The sequence below is a fragment of the Cebidichthys violaceus genome, unplaced genomic scaffold (assembly GCF_023349555.1).
Source record: "Cebidichthys violaceus isolate CVI_PGR_0920_01 unplaced genomic scaffold, fCebVio1.0.p SCAF_6, whole genome shotgun sequence".
In the NCBI taxonomy this organism is placed as follows: Eukaryota; Metazoa; Chordata; class Actinopteri; order Perciformes; family Stichaeidae; genus Cebidichthys; species Cebidichthys violaceus.
In genome coordinates this window covers 2,067,253-2,084,164 of record NW_027176816.1, presented here as the reverse complement: position 1 = coordinate 2,084,164, position 16,912 = coordinate 2,067,253, and the positions used below count along the sequence as shown (strand labels likewise).

The 16,912-nt window shown below is 40.2% G+C and overlaps 2 long non-coding RNA genes across 4 annotated transcripts; both read left to right on the top strand.

Moving 5' to 3' along the window:
• Positions 1-9,965, top strand: LOC137889541 (uncharacterized). 3 transcript variants are annotated; one of them, XR_011105225.1, is made up of 4 exons: positions 1-136; positions 495-2,110; positions 4,147-4,193; positions 9,688-9,965. It is a non-coding gene; the product is annotated as an uncharacterized lncRNA (long non-coding RNA). The 3 variants fall into 3 exon arrangements; XR_011105226.1 differs by lacking the exon at positions 9,688-9,965 and having other exon boundaries at positions 495-632; positions 1,473-2,110; positions 4,147-8,333; XR_011105224.1 differs by lacking the exon at positions 9,688-9,965 and having other exon boundaries at positions 4,147-8,333.
• A 2,761-nt stretch (positions 9,966-12,726) lies between these two features.
• LOC137889770 (uncharacterized) lies at positions 12,727-16,835 on the top strand. The gene is made up of 2 exons (XR_011105237.1): positions 12,727-13,006; positions 15,874-16,835. It is a non-coding gene; the product is annotated as an uncharacterized lncRNA (long non-coding RNA).
• Positions 16,836-16,912: the final 77 nt, after the last annotated feature.

Below are 16,912 nucleotides of genomic sequence, written 5' to 3'. Positions count from 1 at the left end.
GTGAAAATGTCGATGGACAGGGTTTGTCATTAACGCAAGGGACCACTGTGGATTTCATAATAACTGGGAGCTTGATGGCAGGTAATGGCAGCGGTGACGGAGTAGTAAAGGGACCGGACGTGTTACGAAAGAGGCGGTAAGCCATCGTACCATCGAGATACTGTTTATTTACACTTCCATATACTGTACCGTCATTTATATAGATTTTGTTTACAGATTTTGTTTACATTTTGTTTATGGTGGGCGGCAGGTTGTTTTTCTGATTTGGCTGTTTAATTGATTGTTTTTAAAACTGTTATACGGTTGTTGTTTTTTTTTATTAAAGGGGATAATTTACGCATGATTGTGACTTTATTATCGCGATCTAGGCTAGTGCGCAGTATCCAGCGTTGTTTCCAACGTTACCCGGAAATAAGCATGGTATTTGATCACAGCTGTTTCCTTATGAAACATGTCTGGGGTGGATTTGTGCCTGATCTCTTTTTTTCCTTCAGAGCCAGCGAGAGGGCAGGAGAGCAGGGTGGGATGGAGAGGTGCGCTGGATGCTTGCTGCAGGAGGATGTTGCGCACTTCAATTTACCTCCAGGAGCGAGTGGTCTTTGCATCCATGCGGTACTGCGTAATGATTTAATGTATGTAGTAGATGTTGTTATTGTCTATACTATTTGTATTGGTTATTAGTAGTTTAGACTTGAATATGGCTGATTAAACTTGTTATATCCTTGAATGTTATTATTGATGTTAAGTTTATTTTAAAGTTACAGAGGAGGGGAATTACTTTTAACTAGTATTCATCAACAAAAAATCATTCATAAGGAAAATAATATTTTTGCTACCTTTTCAAGAATGTTAAATTACAGACTTTGAATTGCGTCACAATTGCATCTGTCAGAGTGCATCCTGCTGTATGTAGTTAATACTGTTTCCAGCTCAGCATACTGTATTTAAATTGTAACGTAGGTAAAGAAATGTAAAATAAGTTACCATTTCATTCAACAGCATTTTGTTGACTATAGACCTAAAGTTCAAATTATATAACATTGTTTTTCTCATTGTGCTTTTGCAGAAATGGATGTCCTTCAAATAGTTCAAGAAAAGCCCCTGTGTTATTGATTCTTTCTAAAGATTTCTTTATGGTTTGTAAACATTAAGTGCGTGTGCCTCCTGTGTCGATACCTTGACTCAGCTCCATCCATCCAGAGGTTTCTATGTCATACGCACTTTTTATTCCTGATGTAAACAAACCCTCCAAAAGCAATACCCTTACTCAACACAGGGTGGCGTATTTGTGCAGGCTTAGACCTTTTACAGAGCATGAAGTTATTTAGATAAAGTGCTCTTAGAATGAGTCAGATATTATAAGTAGTAGTGCAACACTACAGAGTGATGGCAAAACAGTAGTTTGAACAACTACATCAGAGCAAGTGAATGTATGTTTCTATTCAGTTTGTGCTCTGTAACTTTGTTAACAGGAGAACTAACGCATCCGTCGGTCTCCTGACGTCAAAACCCCAAACCGACTGCAGTCGATTGACCGATTTTGATTTGCTGACCACTTCGGGGGCACAGTAAGAGAACATGTTGTTCCTTATGGGCTCTAAGGAAATACATATATTGGGGAAATAGAAAAACAAAAACAAAGGTAAGCTATTTTTCTTTTCACAGAGAGAAAGTAGGTATTCCTTTCAACTTACAGTAAAAGGTAAGAGCAAGTACACTTCACAGCCAGCAACGTTTAGGACTAATGGCACAACAGTGCACTTTTATATCAATTATTGTTTAAAAGTCATAGCTAAATAACAGTTGACCCGTTGCATAGTATTCAAGTGCAAGGTGGAGCCAGTAGTATATGGTCATTTTCAGCATCAAAGTGTCACATTCTACCTCTACAACGGTCACTTTTCTCTGACTTTGTCCAACACACTGATGCCAGAAACAGCTGAGCTGAAGGCTAAGGAAACATTTTAGTTCAGTTTGTAGTATGTTTGACTTGTCTCCAAATAACGCCTGGGATTTCCTCAGGACCTGAGGAGTGCGTGACGCTGGAACACGTGCTGACGTCTCCAGAGAGAGCCTGTCCGCATTCTTCTGAGTGGTTACTGGAAACCAGGTAATACAAAGATTACTTACAATAAAACACTGGAAGAACATGATACCCTTTTCTTGTATGTGAAGGTGCATTTTGGAGATATGTCCATTGTTCCAATACAGCCAAAAGCAATATCAATGGAGTTGGCTAGGCAATTTTCCAAGGGAGGGATTCGGGTTTAGGAAGTAGAACAGAGCATGGCTGATAGATGACATGGCTAAAATTAACCTGCTGCCCACTGGATGAGGAGCATAAATAGCAGACAGGAAGGACCGGTACTTCAATGTGTCTTTAAAGCTGCAGCCTGTCTCTATCAGCATAAACACAAACCACCAGCACAGTTAAACTTTCTGTTCTCTTTTAGAGGCTGCGTGGTGTTGGGAAAAGCAATAATAACAAAGTTATCAGCAACACTGTAATGGGTATGGATATAGTAGGACTGCTACGGGCAAATGATAGCATTCATATGAGAGCCCATTAAATGCATCAGTTATTATATCTATCTATCTATCTATCTATCTATCTATCTATCTATCTATCTATCTATCTATCTCTGTCAGTCAAACATTATTTGTACAGCACCTTTCAAACATGTTGATGATGTTCCAAGTGCTTCATAGATGTCTGACAGAAAAACATTCAGCAATTTGAAAATGTTAGACAAAGATAATAAATATAAAAAATGTAATGAATTAGAATTTATAGTTAAAATAACAGTCATAGTAATAAAACAATGTCAAATAAACACTAGATTATTTAAATAAAAATATGATTAAATAAAATTATACAACTTAAATACAATAAAATAATTTATTAATACAATAACAATGAAATAGAATAACATTTTACAACTGAAACTCAATAGAATAATGTAAATAAATGTCTAGACCATTCTTAATCAAAGGCTTGGCCGACTAGGTTGGCTCTCAGACCTTATACAATCTTCTAAGGAGACAATGTAGCACCAAACCAAGTGCTCAACTTGCATTGATATTCCCTCGTGTTATTGTAGTCATCTGCATAAACAGACATCTTTATCCGAGAAGAGAAGATAGACCTCCATCCTCAGATCAATACCCTGAGCATCTACCAGTCTGCTCAGAGCAAACATGCCTTGATCCCTCAGATCCCTTACATTTCCCATACAGCTCAAGGGTGAAAGCTGATTCTTTTGCCGATGCTCTCCTTTTCTCAGTCCTGTAAGGTGAAGCTGTGGGCTTCGTATTCTCTGGCTCCAGTGGGGAATTAGGGCCTCATGAGCTTCAAGTACTTGAGGGAAGAAAATGTCCAGCCATATGAAAAGCCAGATGAAAATCTAGACCTGTGTGTGTGTGTGTGTATGTATATATATATATATGTATATATGTATGTATATGTATATATATGTATATATGTATGTATATATATATATGTATATATGTATGTATATATGTATATGTATATATATATGTATATATATATATATGTATATATATATATATATATATATATATATATATATATATATATATTGCTTCAACACAAACTGTGTTTACCTTTTTGATAACTGAGCCACATTGTTTTTATTTTTATTTTAAATATGTCTTAATAGTTCAGAAATGCAGACAGACATAATAGAACAGATGACCTCATGAATAAAAAAAAATAGAACCAAGTCTGTCCTTTTGAAATATTGCAGCTGTAGCTACACAAACTGCCTAATTTGACAAATTTAGGACCTGATGACAGATTCACGCTCTTTTTTTTTTTTTTTGGACTCACCTTTCCTCTGACTAATCATGTATTGATAGGAAGAATCCATTCATAGTGTATGTCTTGATCCATAGTTTAATTGTGTCATTGATTGGCTGAACTGTAGAGCATTACATGTCAATGCTACAGAAGCCAACCAAAGTGTCTCGTCCAATGGAGTGTTCCACGTTTGTCTCTACTCATACCCATGTCAAAAGTCAAATTAAGATTATTACAATAATTGATTGTTGGGGGCATTATTTTTTTTAATTCCCACTCTAAAAAGTGTTTTCCTCCTTTTTTTTTTTTTATTTATCTACCCACAGCCCCTTCAGTCTGATTTACATAACACAGGATGAATCATCTGATCAAGGTATGTGAACAATCGGATACAAAATGCAAAGACTCAAGTTCTTAAAATAAACTCTGCTAATGTTTGACTGAACCGAAGCAGACTATTTATAAGACAGGAACACAGACCTTTTAAAGGAACAGCTACATTCCTAGTTAACATTCAATACAATGCACTTGCATATATATTATACTACTTAACAGGAATGTCTTTTTTTTAATCTTCCTGGTATTCTACAAGATTAATTATTAGTTTAACTGGATAAACAGTATTATTTTGAATAGAAACCAGATTAAACAGATCCGTTTTGGGCAGAGCTGTAGAAGGAAGCACCAAGAACTGAAAGAGGAAGTACATGTGTACTAGGCCTAAAGTCAATCACCTCGCACTGAATAAGAAACAGCACATTTTCCCACATCAGAAATCGCTGTAGTAACCAACATGTGGGTATTATAAAAGCATCATATTACAACGTAAACAGACTATGTAAATATTCCCTTTGCTGCAGACTGAGAGAGAGAGAAGTGGTATCCCTCATTAGACTGTATTTTTAAAAAGCCAAAAGACCATCCGAGTGCTTATGCAACTGATACACAAGCTGGTTGATGTGCCTTTAAAAGCGGTGGGTTGTCAGGTGATCGAGCTCAGTCAGCTCAGCCTCACAGGCAGAGGAGCCAGTGCGTCTCTAGCCGAGAGCAGAGAGGAGTGCGGGCAGGAGAGAGAGAGAGAGAGAGAGAGAGAGAGAGAGAGAGAGAGAGAGAGAGAGAGAGAGAGAGAGAGAGAGAGAGAGAGAGAGAGAGAGAGAGAGAGAGAGAGAGAGAGAGAGAGAGAGAGAGAGAGAGACAAGGGGACATGGGGGGGAAATGGGGACACTGCATCGTCACACTGTTGGGGACAGGGAGCCACGGTGGAAGGGTCCCTTTAACTGCAGTCTGCTCATGCTCACTTGCCTTGTGTCAGCAGCTAGCTAGTGTGTTTCTGCCTCAGCTTGATCAAGAAGTTGCATTGTGTAGCCACAACAGTGTAAAAGCACAGAGAATTAAGTGCTGCGTCACAGTCGGGAAGAGGAATAACGTGATCTTGCGTGCGCGTACAAGGCTGTGTGTGTGCGTGTGCGTGTGCGCGCATGTACGTATGCATTTGTGTGGGCTCTGCTCTGTATATCTGTTAGCTCGAAGTAGCAGACTAATAGCAGTTCGGCTGTTGCAACAAGATGAAAATAAAGAGTGCGTGTGTTTGAGGGGGATAGCAGAAAGGGAGAGAGAGAGAGAGGGAGATACCAGGAGGGAGGGAGGAGAGAGAGAGAGAGAGAGAGAGAGAGAGAGAGAGAGAGAGAGAGTCAGAGAGAGAGAGAGAGAGTCAGAGAGAGAGAGAGAGAGAGAGAGAGAGAGATTTTGGATTAGTTGCTACGTCACTTTTTCATGTCAGGAGAAACAGAAGCTGAGATAACAGAAGCTCAGAGTCATCGAGTTTTTTTTTTTTCCACCCGAAGTCGCCACAATGGTTTCGGACAACCTCAGCTTTCTCCTCCTCTTCCTCCTCGGTAGTTTTGTTCTGCTCTGTGTGTGTCTGCGTGCGTCTGTGTGTGTGTGTGTGTGTGTGTGTGTGTGTGTGTGTGTGTGTGTGTGTGTGTGTACGCTTTGTAGATCCTGTGAACTGGTATCGGGAGTTTCAACATGGATGCTGAAGATGTGACAGTTTCTCTAGGTCTTGTTGTGATAACATGGTAAGGTGTGTGTGTGGTTTGGGTGGGCAGAGGTGCAACAAAGGGGTTAACAAAAGAATATTCTGGAAGGTTCTTAATATCACAACGAAGCTCGGTCTGGAGTGTTTTGCCGAGAATTATCAACGTATTCAAACGTTGCCTTTTTCCTTTTTTTTTTGCCACCATCACCTTAAGGAGGACGGATGATTACATTGGTGAAAATAGGTGAATGCAATCATGCATGGTGCCGTCTGACCTATTATGAGACAGTATTAGACGTTTAATACACCGCTTTTATGGGAGTGTGCGCAGACGCAGCCAGGTGGACATTACAGCAGCCTTCTTAAAAAAACGACAGGATAAGTTCGTTGTTGAATTTTTCGTCAAAGAGGGTAACCGTTTATGTCACGACGTGTGTACACTTGTGAGTCTGTGTTCGAACTGTTGACTGCTAGCCTTTACTTGTGGTTAACTCTCTTGATGGAGTTAAAGGAACGAGTGAGCATGGAGAAACGGGCATGTGTGAAGGCAGAGACTGGTTGGCATCCAGCTGAATGCTGCTATCAGACAACAGATCAGCTCGGTGTCTGTGGCTAGTGGCACTTGTGTCATGTGATTTGTTTTCACCCCCCCACAACCCCACCCACCCCAGGGCCGCTGGGATTTGGTAAAAAACCCTTCCCAAGATATTTTGTTTCTGCGTAGTTAGGAGAGACAGAGATGGTGACGCAGTCTTTGTTTTGGGGCTGGACTTCTCTTCAACCAGTCCACAGCTATCGAGCGACAGAAGGGGCTAAATGTCATGGCTCAGGATCAGAGAGAGAAAGACAGGGAAGGAGGAGAGAGAAACTGAGACCGAGAAAGAGAGAGAACTTGTTTACTTTGCTCTCTTGGTGGCTCCGCTTTTGGCTTCTCTCCACTTCACATGCATTGGACTTCCTAAAGCTGCTGCATCACAGGCCACCGTGCCAATCGCTGGCTTCTCATTGGGTGGGAGGAGCTCCACATGCTGCACAGCAGTGCTTTTATTGGCTTATTGCAAAGCTGGGGCAGCTGGAGTTCAACGTCTGATTGGTTAAAAAAAAAGCACTGTTCTCTTCTACAAAGGCTTTGCGGTTGCAGAAACACTTGTCTATGCATACATGAGTGCCATGTGTGTTTATATGGATTGAGCTGTTCATTTATTAATAGTCGAATAAAAAGTTTTGTAAAAGTTGTAACCTCGGTGGGTTTAGAAAGCTAGTAAGAGATGAATCGGATCGCTGCCGGGGATCAAGATATTTCATTAGTTACATCAGCTTTCAAAAGAAGATCACATAGAAGTCTAAATGAGTTCAGAGACACAGAAGTTTTGGGGAATTTTAATATTTTATCTGAAACTAATAAGTGTTTTAAGATGAGAAGATTTGTATGCATTTAGTGTAATCTAAAGTTATGTCAATATTTGGCTCCATTGTCCAGTAAGTGGCTATGAGATCAAATAACATAATCATCATCCCAGAGGCATCCAGAAAACCGCTGCTCTAGCCGATGCTGACGTTTCTATCCAGGCCTGCCTCCTGTGATGCATTAGGCCAACCTCATTGTCTCACAGATACCGTAATCTCCCAATAATTTCCATCCTAGTTTCCTAAAAAAAAAGGGCAACAACAATAGAGACAATGGTCAAAGGCATTTCTCTTCTGTTAATTGTGTTACGTTTATAAGCAGGTGTTGATTTCCAGGATGAATTTCCTTGAAAGAACTGCTAAAAGATGAATTACTGAAGAAACTGGCAGTGATCCATTTAAATCAGATTAAATATGTTTATTTGGAAGAATTACAATTTTTGTACTCCATATTTTTGCCTGTAAACAAATTTCAAAATATTTGCATGTAACCTTCTGCGCACTGACTCAAAGCTGCACGAGCAGTTAATCAGAATTAATTAATTGGAAATGTACCAATAGACACCGTCCCAATTCACACCAAATTACATTGTTCCTTCCTACAAATGTGCAGCGACGTATCGGCTCCTTTTTTTTTTTTTCTTTCTATGAAATTATGGGATACTATGGTGTCGTTACCCAGGCTGCCCTGTTCACTGGGATCTGTCGGTAAAAGAGAGCTGGTCAGCATTGTCTGCATGCCTGATATCTGCGACGATGAGGAAGGATTTAAATCCCTAGACGAGAGAGACGGAGAGCTCCTCTCGTTCTCGTTTTCCTGACTAGAAGTCCAACATCCGAAAGATGCCTCACTTCTGAGATGATGCAAGAGCGAGTGAGGCTGCCCGTGGTCTGCATTGCAGCTCCAGCCTCTACAGTCAGCGTCTTTCTCTCTCTTTCTCTCTCGCTCCCTCTCCTCTAAATGTGCTGATGGTATAACGTACTGTACTATCACTGCCTTTTTTCTTTTCTTTTTAAAAAGATGGTCGTAAAGAAGATGATGATTCTTAGCATCAGTGCTGGTTCTCACCTCACCACTATGGGGGGGGGGGGGGGGGGGGGGTCACAGAACTATTTGTGTAAGGAAGTATTGTTCATGTTTCACTTCAGTTTACTCGCATCGCAATTTCCTGTTGGTTTTATATTATTATTTCTCTGTAATTAAAGACCGGCTGTGGAGATAGTCACCCCTTTGGGTTTCCCCGGGGTGCCGCACAGTTCAATTCTGATTCTGTTGGTGGCCACTCTCTGAAGGCTTCCTGTCCCTTTAAATCTGTTATAAGTGTTACACAACAGGTCCAGTGGTGCACAAGCAACAAACAACCCCAGAAAAAGAAAACTGACAGGGTTGGGTTGAGCCAGCCAGGCAAAGGAACCAGACACCTACGGACAGACAGGCCCTCTGATCAGAGCCGTCACTGTGGCTACAGTGCAAACACACACACACACACACACACACACGCACACACACACGCACATAGCCGCACTATGTGTACACAAACAGCCCTCACACAAAAAAAGAAAAGAAATGGCTTGGCCTGGTCCATCTGAACCCTGATAAGGACTTTTAAAGGCCGTGGGGATTTTCTCCTTCCTCTTATTGTGAAAATCAAAGTAAATGGCATGTTTTGGGCTAAGCTTCTCTGATTGTGCTTTAGTCAGTTTTGAGACACAAAGAAATGAAGGCAGACTGTGTGTGGGTGTGTGTTCTGGAGGGACACGCGGGGTTTGAAGCAAGACAATGAATTGTTAGTGGTCCTTTCTCCTGCATGCAAAGTGTTAAAACAGCAGGAGGGGAGGAAAAAAAGGAAAAAAAAGGATGTTAGAAACGGTTGGGTAGATTTGTACTTTGTTGAAAGACTTGGCAACAAGTCGGTGAACTGGCCACTACCTGTCCTTGCCCCACCCTGTCAGTGCTTTTGTAGCTGCGCGTCTGCGTCATGGCTCTCATTGCCAGCGATTCACTGCCACTTCCTTGCTTTTCTCCCCCCCCCCCCCCGTAGTGGCCCGGAGAACAACACACTTATCATCCTCACTGTTCTACCAAGCAGCAGAGAGAAGAGGACTCATCCATATCTCCGTATGCATAGAGCTGCTGGTGAGCTTGAAAGACATGCAGTTGCAGTGTTTTGTGTGACCGTTCTTGTTTTGGCCGTTCACACATCCGCGAAGCTCGGATCAAGTATCGGATCAGTCGCGTGGGTGTGTTAGAGACAAATAGATTGAGAGAGAGAGAGAGAGAGAGAGAGAGAGAGAGAGAGAGAGAGAGAGAGCGAGAGGTGTTCTGGTGCCTTCTCAGTGGTTTTCTATTTCATCTTTCTGTCTCTCTTACTCTCCCTTCATCTGTTTCCCTCCTCTCTCTCTGCTCTCTGTCCTGAACCAGAGCGGTGAATCAAGCTTCTTCCTGAGCGAGAGCATGAACCGAAACCATCCCAGCGTGCATTTCATTCGAAGTCTCTGACAGTCTCCCAAGATGCTGATAGGCTTCCGTCAAAATCAAGGTTAGAGACAGACAAAATTGAAAAACGCCTATCACTAATTCATCAGCGTAATGGAATTGTTCAACTTGCAATTGGTAAGGCCTCCAGGTGAACCGAGACTTGACACGGCAGCGCATCTAACAGCGGGTACCTCTTCTTCAGATTCCTCTCTCAGATCTAATTTAAAGGGATGGGCCATTATCTATGCGGGGGGGGGGGGGGGGGGGGGGGTAGTAATTCTACTTTGAAGAACACAGTAGTTTCTAGTCTACCGCTGCCTTGATCGGTTTGTTTGCGTCATTGTGGGACTTTGGTTAGTTTGGATTCAGCAAAGTCACACAAACCACAAACAAACTAACCTACTGAGGCCGCGTTAGACCACCAATCCTTGTGTTCTGCGAGGTTAAATTACTGTTCTTCTCAATGGAGTCTTTGGCTTTGGCCAGAGTGTTCAGTTTCACTTCCCCGTCGAAAATAGCTGTCTCATGGCAAGGTAGACCGGCGAAAATATCCTACATAAAGCGTACTCTGAGACTAATATTCATTTATTTATTTTTGGTCACTCTTGCTTGTTTCTCCAAACTGGAGGTGTGTCGACCGCCGTCTACTGTAGGTTATACTCTGACTATCCATAAGTAGCTCATACCCCTCCTCGAAACACCCAACTATCCCTCAAAGTCAACTTCCCCAACTAAAAGACTAACAGTACAACAGTCTGTGGTGTTGCATTATGGCTGTTTGTTTAATGCATAATCTGCAAACAGACACATTTCATACGATTATGTATAATCGACTGTTCCATAAAAGATGCATTTCACTTTGTGGATGCTACGGAGTACCACTCCTATCCTTTTTACCCTTTCAGTTGATGATGAAATGTAACTACCTGATGAGAAATGGAAGTCTAACTCTTAATAATTAACAGTAATTAATAACTTTAGAGAATATGCTGCATGGGCCTAGACTACAGAGATCCAAGTTTTTTCCAATTCTCGCTTCCATAACCCATTTTTTCCCTCTTGGAAAAAAATATGAGTGACTTATTTCTCGGGTCAAGCTAACAACGAATCAAACTAATTGTTTCCCACTATTTTCTGCTCTTATTAATGTCAGTTTTCCATTACTTTTTTAGGTTTGAGGATGCTTTACGCCACAGAAGGATGCTTTTTTTTTGTTTTGTTTGTTTTGTCAGAGGTGCCCCCCTTGGAAGCTGGTTTCAGATGGTGGCTTAGAGTATTATCATCTATCTAGCACCATTTGAAATCAGTGTTCTTGGGGTGGGAAGTATTTCACTGGCCCAGCAACAGGAAGTGTCCCATAAGGTGTCCAGAGCTAAAGGAATCACTTCCTGAAGCACCGCTCAGCTCAAGCTCTTAGTCCTTTCTCCAAGGTTGACCGATTACTTTTGGTGTTCAGAGTCTGCTTTTGTTTCTAGCACCATTTGAAATCGGTTACAGTGAAGGACAGATCTCGTCTTACCCTGAGGAGAGTTTTGCAAGTAAGCTGTGCTCTTTATTTTAGACTGTAGAGTGACTGTAGTACAATTACAAATGACTGTGTTTAATTACAAATTAAACTAAATGACTCACCCTGGATCCTTCATTGATAGCTAGACTGGTGTTTGCAGTGGAGGAGGAAGTATTCCGATCCTTTTACTTAAGTTAAAGTCACAATACCAAACTGTAAATGTACTCCTTGTGGGTATACCGTAGGTCCTGTACTTTACTGAAGTAAAAGTACATAAGTATGTATTGTTTTGTATGTAAAACATCGATCTGCAAAGTATTGAAACGGTCAAATAAATGCAGTCACGTAAAAAGTTCAATATTTCCATTGAAATGTATTGATGTAATTAAAAAGAAGTGTTCCATGAAAATAGAGGAGTGCCTTGCAAATGTACTTAGGTACTGTACTTAAGTTAATGTACTTGTTACATTCCACCTCAGGATGTTTTTCAGCCAACTTGATCAAGGCATCATTTGAAGAACTTTCTAGTCAAATCCACAAGGTGGCACTGCAGTATGAAATATTAGAGGAATTATGTCCCGTCCATCATCCGGTGGGTCAATCACAGGGAGACGATCATTCACACAGAAACAGGGTTCTGGGGGCGACAGTGCTAACCACTGCATCAATGTGCCGCCCTTTAAACCACGTTTGATTTTCAGCATTTATAGACCTGAAAGTGAATTTCTCTACTGCTCATATTTAGCAGTTTACTGCCCTACATTATACAGTGGCTTATTCAACAATAATACAAATTTTCACTTAGTCAAAGCACTTTGCAAACTCAGTTTTTTAAAGGTGCTATATAAATAGACAAATGCATGGCAATATAACAGAGAGCCTCATCTGAAGATCTAAGGTTAGCCACACCTCCTGTAATATTTGGTCATAAGCAGAGCTTCTGTACATTAAGAGTATACTGTGAACGTGGATCAGGTTATCCACTGATTGCAGGTTCAATCCCTGGCTCCTCCTGTCTTCGTCGAAGTGTGTTCCAATTAGATATGCAGTCCATACACACCATTACATTGTCTGATATTGTTTCATTATATTTTAGTTGCTTGTATTGATTACAAAAAGGTAGTGCCGATATGAAAGTCTGCCTCAATATAATACAAAAGTCTTAAGATGTTCTGTTACAAATGTTAGTTTAGTAACTTAAGATTTAAGAGGCCAGGTACTATATTCAGTGATCACAGTCCACACCAAAACAATGCTGAACACGGATAATTATTCAGCATAAACAACCTACGGTAGACCCACAATGACACCTTCATGAACAAACTTACGACCGTTATTTTCCATTATTCTTTTTTTTAGGTTTGAAGGATGCTTTTTGTCAGAGGTGCCCCCCTTGGAAGCTGGTTTCAGATGGTGGCTTAGAGTATTATCATCTATCTAGCACCATTTGAAATCAGTGTTCTTGGGGTGGGAAGTATTTCACTGGCCAGCAAAAGACAGCTGGGAAGTGTCTGGAGAGGTTGTCTACCCGTCTCTTTGTCCTTTTTCTAAGTTCGACTGATTGCTGTTGGCGTAGGACAGATCTCCTCTTACCCTGCAGAGGGTTTAGCAGGTAAGCTGCGCTCTTTATTTTACAGACTGTGGATTGACACTGTTTCCGTGATTAATTACAGATCAAACTAAATGACTCGCCATGGATCCTTCATCGATATCTAGGCTGATGTTTGCAGTGGAGGAAGTATTCAGATCCTTTACGTAAGTAAAAGACATTTTTATGACATAGTATGACTTTTTTTGTCACTTTTTTACATGCTGTACCTTGTATTTTTTATAATATACTATATTATGGCATCTTTTTTTTTTTCTTTTTTTTTTACATATTATAGGATGTTTTCTTTTTGACCTAGTATGATCTGATTTTTATTATATTACACTGACTTTTTGTTACTTTTTGGGAATTACTATGATTTGATTTGAGTTTTTTTACCTAATGACTTTTTTATGACTTCTGTCAACAAGCTACACTGACTTTTTAGACATATTTTACTATGATTTGTATACAACTTTTTTGGAATCGCTCTTCTTTGACTTTCTTGTGATTTTTTTTTTTTTTTCAAAACACTATACTTTTATGATATAATATACTATAACGTTTTAGGACTTTTTTGGCATACTATATCTTTTTTATGACAAATTGTTTTACTTAAGTTACTATGATTCGACATGCTATGCCTTTTTTAATAACTTTTTTCGACATACTCAACATAAATGTGTTACTTTTTTCAAATTGTTATGATTTTTTTAAACATACTATACCCTGACTTTTCTGTAATATTATATTGTATGACTTTTTAAAGATGCACTTTTTTTTTACATACTATACTGTGTATTTTTTTATGATATAATATACTATGAATTTTTCTGACTTTTTTTCTGACCTTTTTTTTTTTTTACATATTATACGATGTTTTTTTTTTTAACAAACTACTATATGATAGGATTTTATGATAATAGTACACTATGACTTTCTGTCTGCTCTACTTTGTTTTTTATGATATACAGTTGTGGTCAAAAGTTTACATACACTTGTAAAGAACATAATGTCATGGCTCTCTTGAGTTTCCCAGTTATTTCTACAACTCTGATTTTTCTCTGATAGAGTGATTGGAACAGATACTTCTTTGTCACAAAAAACATTCATGAAGTTTGGTTCTTTCATGTCTTTATTATGGGTTAACAGAAAAAGTGATCAAATCTGCTGGGTCAAAAATATACATACAGCAGTGCTAATATTTGGTTACATGTCCCTTGGCCATTTTCACTTCAATTAGGTGCTTTTGGTAGCCATCCACAAGCTTCTGGCAAGCTTCTCGTTGAATCTTTGACCACTCCTCTTGACAGAATTGGTGCAGTTCAGTTAAATTTGATGGCTTTCTGACATGGACTTGTTTCTTCAGCATTGTCCACATGTTCTCAATGGGATTTAAGTCAGGACTTTGGGAAGGCCATTCTAAAACCCTAATTCTAGCCTGATTTAGCCATTCCATTACCACTTTTGATGTGTGTTTGGGGTCATTGTCCTGTTGGAACACCCAACTGCGCCCAAGACCCAACCTTCGGGCTGATGATTTTACATTATCTTGAAGAATTTGAAGGTAATCCTCCTTCTTCATGATCCCATTTACTCTCTGTAAAGCACCAGTTCCATTGGCAGCAAAACAGCCCCACAGCATAATACTACCACCACCGTGCTTGACGGTAGGCATGGTGTTCTTGGGGTTAAAGGCCTCACCTTTTCTCCTCCAAACATATTGCTGGGCATTGTGGCCAAACAGCTCGATTTTTGTTTCGTCTGACCACAGAACTTTCCTCCAGAAGGTCTTATCTTTGTCCATGTGATCAGCAGCAAACTTCAGTCGAGCCTTAAGGTGCCGCTTTTGGAGCAAGGGCTTCCTTCTTGCACGGCAGCCTCTCAGTCCATGGAGATGCAAAACACGCTTGACTGTGGACACTGACACCTGTGTTCCAGCAGCTTCTAATTCTTGGCAGATCTGCTTTTTGGTGGTTCTCGGTTGACTCTTCACCCTCCTGACCAATTTTCTCTCAGCAGCAGGTGATAGCTTGCGTTTTCTTCCTGATCGTGGCAGTGACAAAACAGTGCCATGCACTTTATACTTACAAACAATTGTTTGCACTGTTGCTCTTGGGACCTGCAGCTGCTTTGAAATGGCTCCAAGTGACTTTCCTGACTTGTTCAAGTCAACGATTCGCTTTTTCAGATCCATGCTGAGCTCCTTTGACTTTCCCATTGTAGCGTTTGTGGGCGTTTGTATCCAATGAGCCCTATTTAAATGGCCTCAGAGAAGTCACCAGCTGTAGTCACTCATAATCACTCACAAGAAGTTAAGAGGCCATGCTATGAAGCTCATTTCATTGACACAACTTTCTAAGTCACCAAAATTGCTAATTCATGTTGCTGTATGTATATTTTTGACCCAGCAGATTTTGTCACTTTTTCTGTTAACCCATAATAAAGTCATGAAAGAACCAAACTTCATGAATGTTTTTTGTGACAAAGAAGTATCTGTTCCAATCACTCTATCAGAGAAAAATCAGAGTTGTAGAAATAACTGGAAACTCAAGAGAGCCATGACATTATGTTCTTTACAAGTGTATGTAAACTTTTGACCACAACTGTACCATATATCCATACCATACTTTTTATGACTTTTTTTTGCTGACTATACTATAACTTTTATAACGTTGTTTTTTTGTATTATAGGATGTTTTCTTTTTAACATACTTTACTATGTGCTTTTATGATGATATTGTTTCATGGTTATACAACACCATGACTTTTTGTTACTTTTTTGCGAATTGCCTTTTTTATTACTTTTTTCAATTTTCTTTGACATACTCTTCTATGACTTATTTGTTTGATGGTTTTTTTGACATACTAAATGATTGCTTTTTTATTACTGCTTTCTGACAGTGTACGCTGTTTTTTTTCATTGCTTACCATACTTTCACTTTTCTTCATGCCTTTTTCTATTGCATATTTGACGACACCTCCCCTCCAAGTTCATTTTCATTCAATTCAAAATGCTTTGTTTGCCTACCAGAGGGGAGGAGTTGGAACAGCTTGTGTCCAGGGTGTGAAGGGTCTGCAGTGATCTTTCCTGCCCGTTTCCTGACTCTGGAGGTGTACAAGTCCAGGATGGAGGACAGGCTGGATCCAATGATTCTCTGGAGACCTGACAGTCCGTTGTAGTCTGTTCCTGTCCCGTTTAGTGGCCGATCCAAACCACACAGTGATGGAAGAACAGAGAACAGACTGATGATGGTGGAGTAAAACAAAGTCAGCAGCTCCCGAGGCAGGTTGTACTTCCTGAACTGGCTCAGAAAGTACAACCTCTGCTGGGCCTTTTTCGAGATGGTGTCGATGTTGGAGGCCCACTTTAGGTCCTGGGAGATTGTGGATCCCAGAAACCTGAAGGTCTCCACAGCAGTCACAGTGCTGATGGGGAGTTCCTCCTCCATCTCCACAGTTTTGAGCTTTTTTTGAGCAACTAATTGGACCCGTTTCCCTCACTTGCGTCTTTTCCATGCATCCCTGGAGGGACTAAGAGGCAAGGAATCCATGAGAGGAGAGAGCAAACAAGAAAATAAGTTTTAAGAGAAATGAAACGTCCTTTCCTCTGAAGCGTCATGTGAAGCGACGTCTGTTTCTGTTGAAGGCGGATCAGCTGATCACAGCTGGATCAGCTGTCAGTCGGCTTTAACAGCTGGAGAGACTTTTGACAGAGTTTGTGTCTGCACACATGATCACTGTACTTTTACTAATAAAGACACAGTTATCATCACTGCCAGAGTAGAGATGTTTTCTCTCTGTAGCCTGTTACCTCTTTGAGTATTTATACACAGTCTGTGGTATTTATACTGTCTTCTGTGTCCTGTTTATAAGCGCAGTACGATTTCTACCAGCCAAATGTGTTTGTTATATTTATTAATTATGTACGCCTGTATTGAGGAAAATATCAGATCATGAAAAGACAAATCTTTCTAATAAATCAAGGGTTAGTTAGTTTGTGGTTCTTTTGTTGTTCAGACTGAATGAACATGTATTTAAACCAGATGGTGAATCAGAAAACTTGGAGTTTA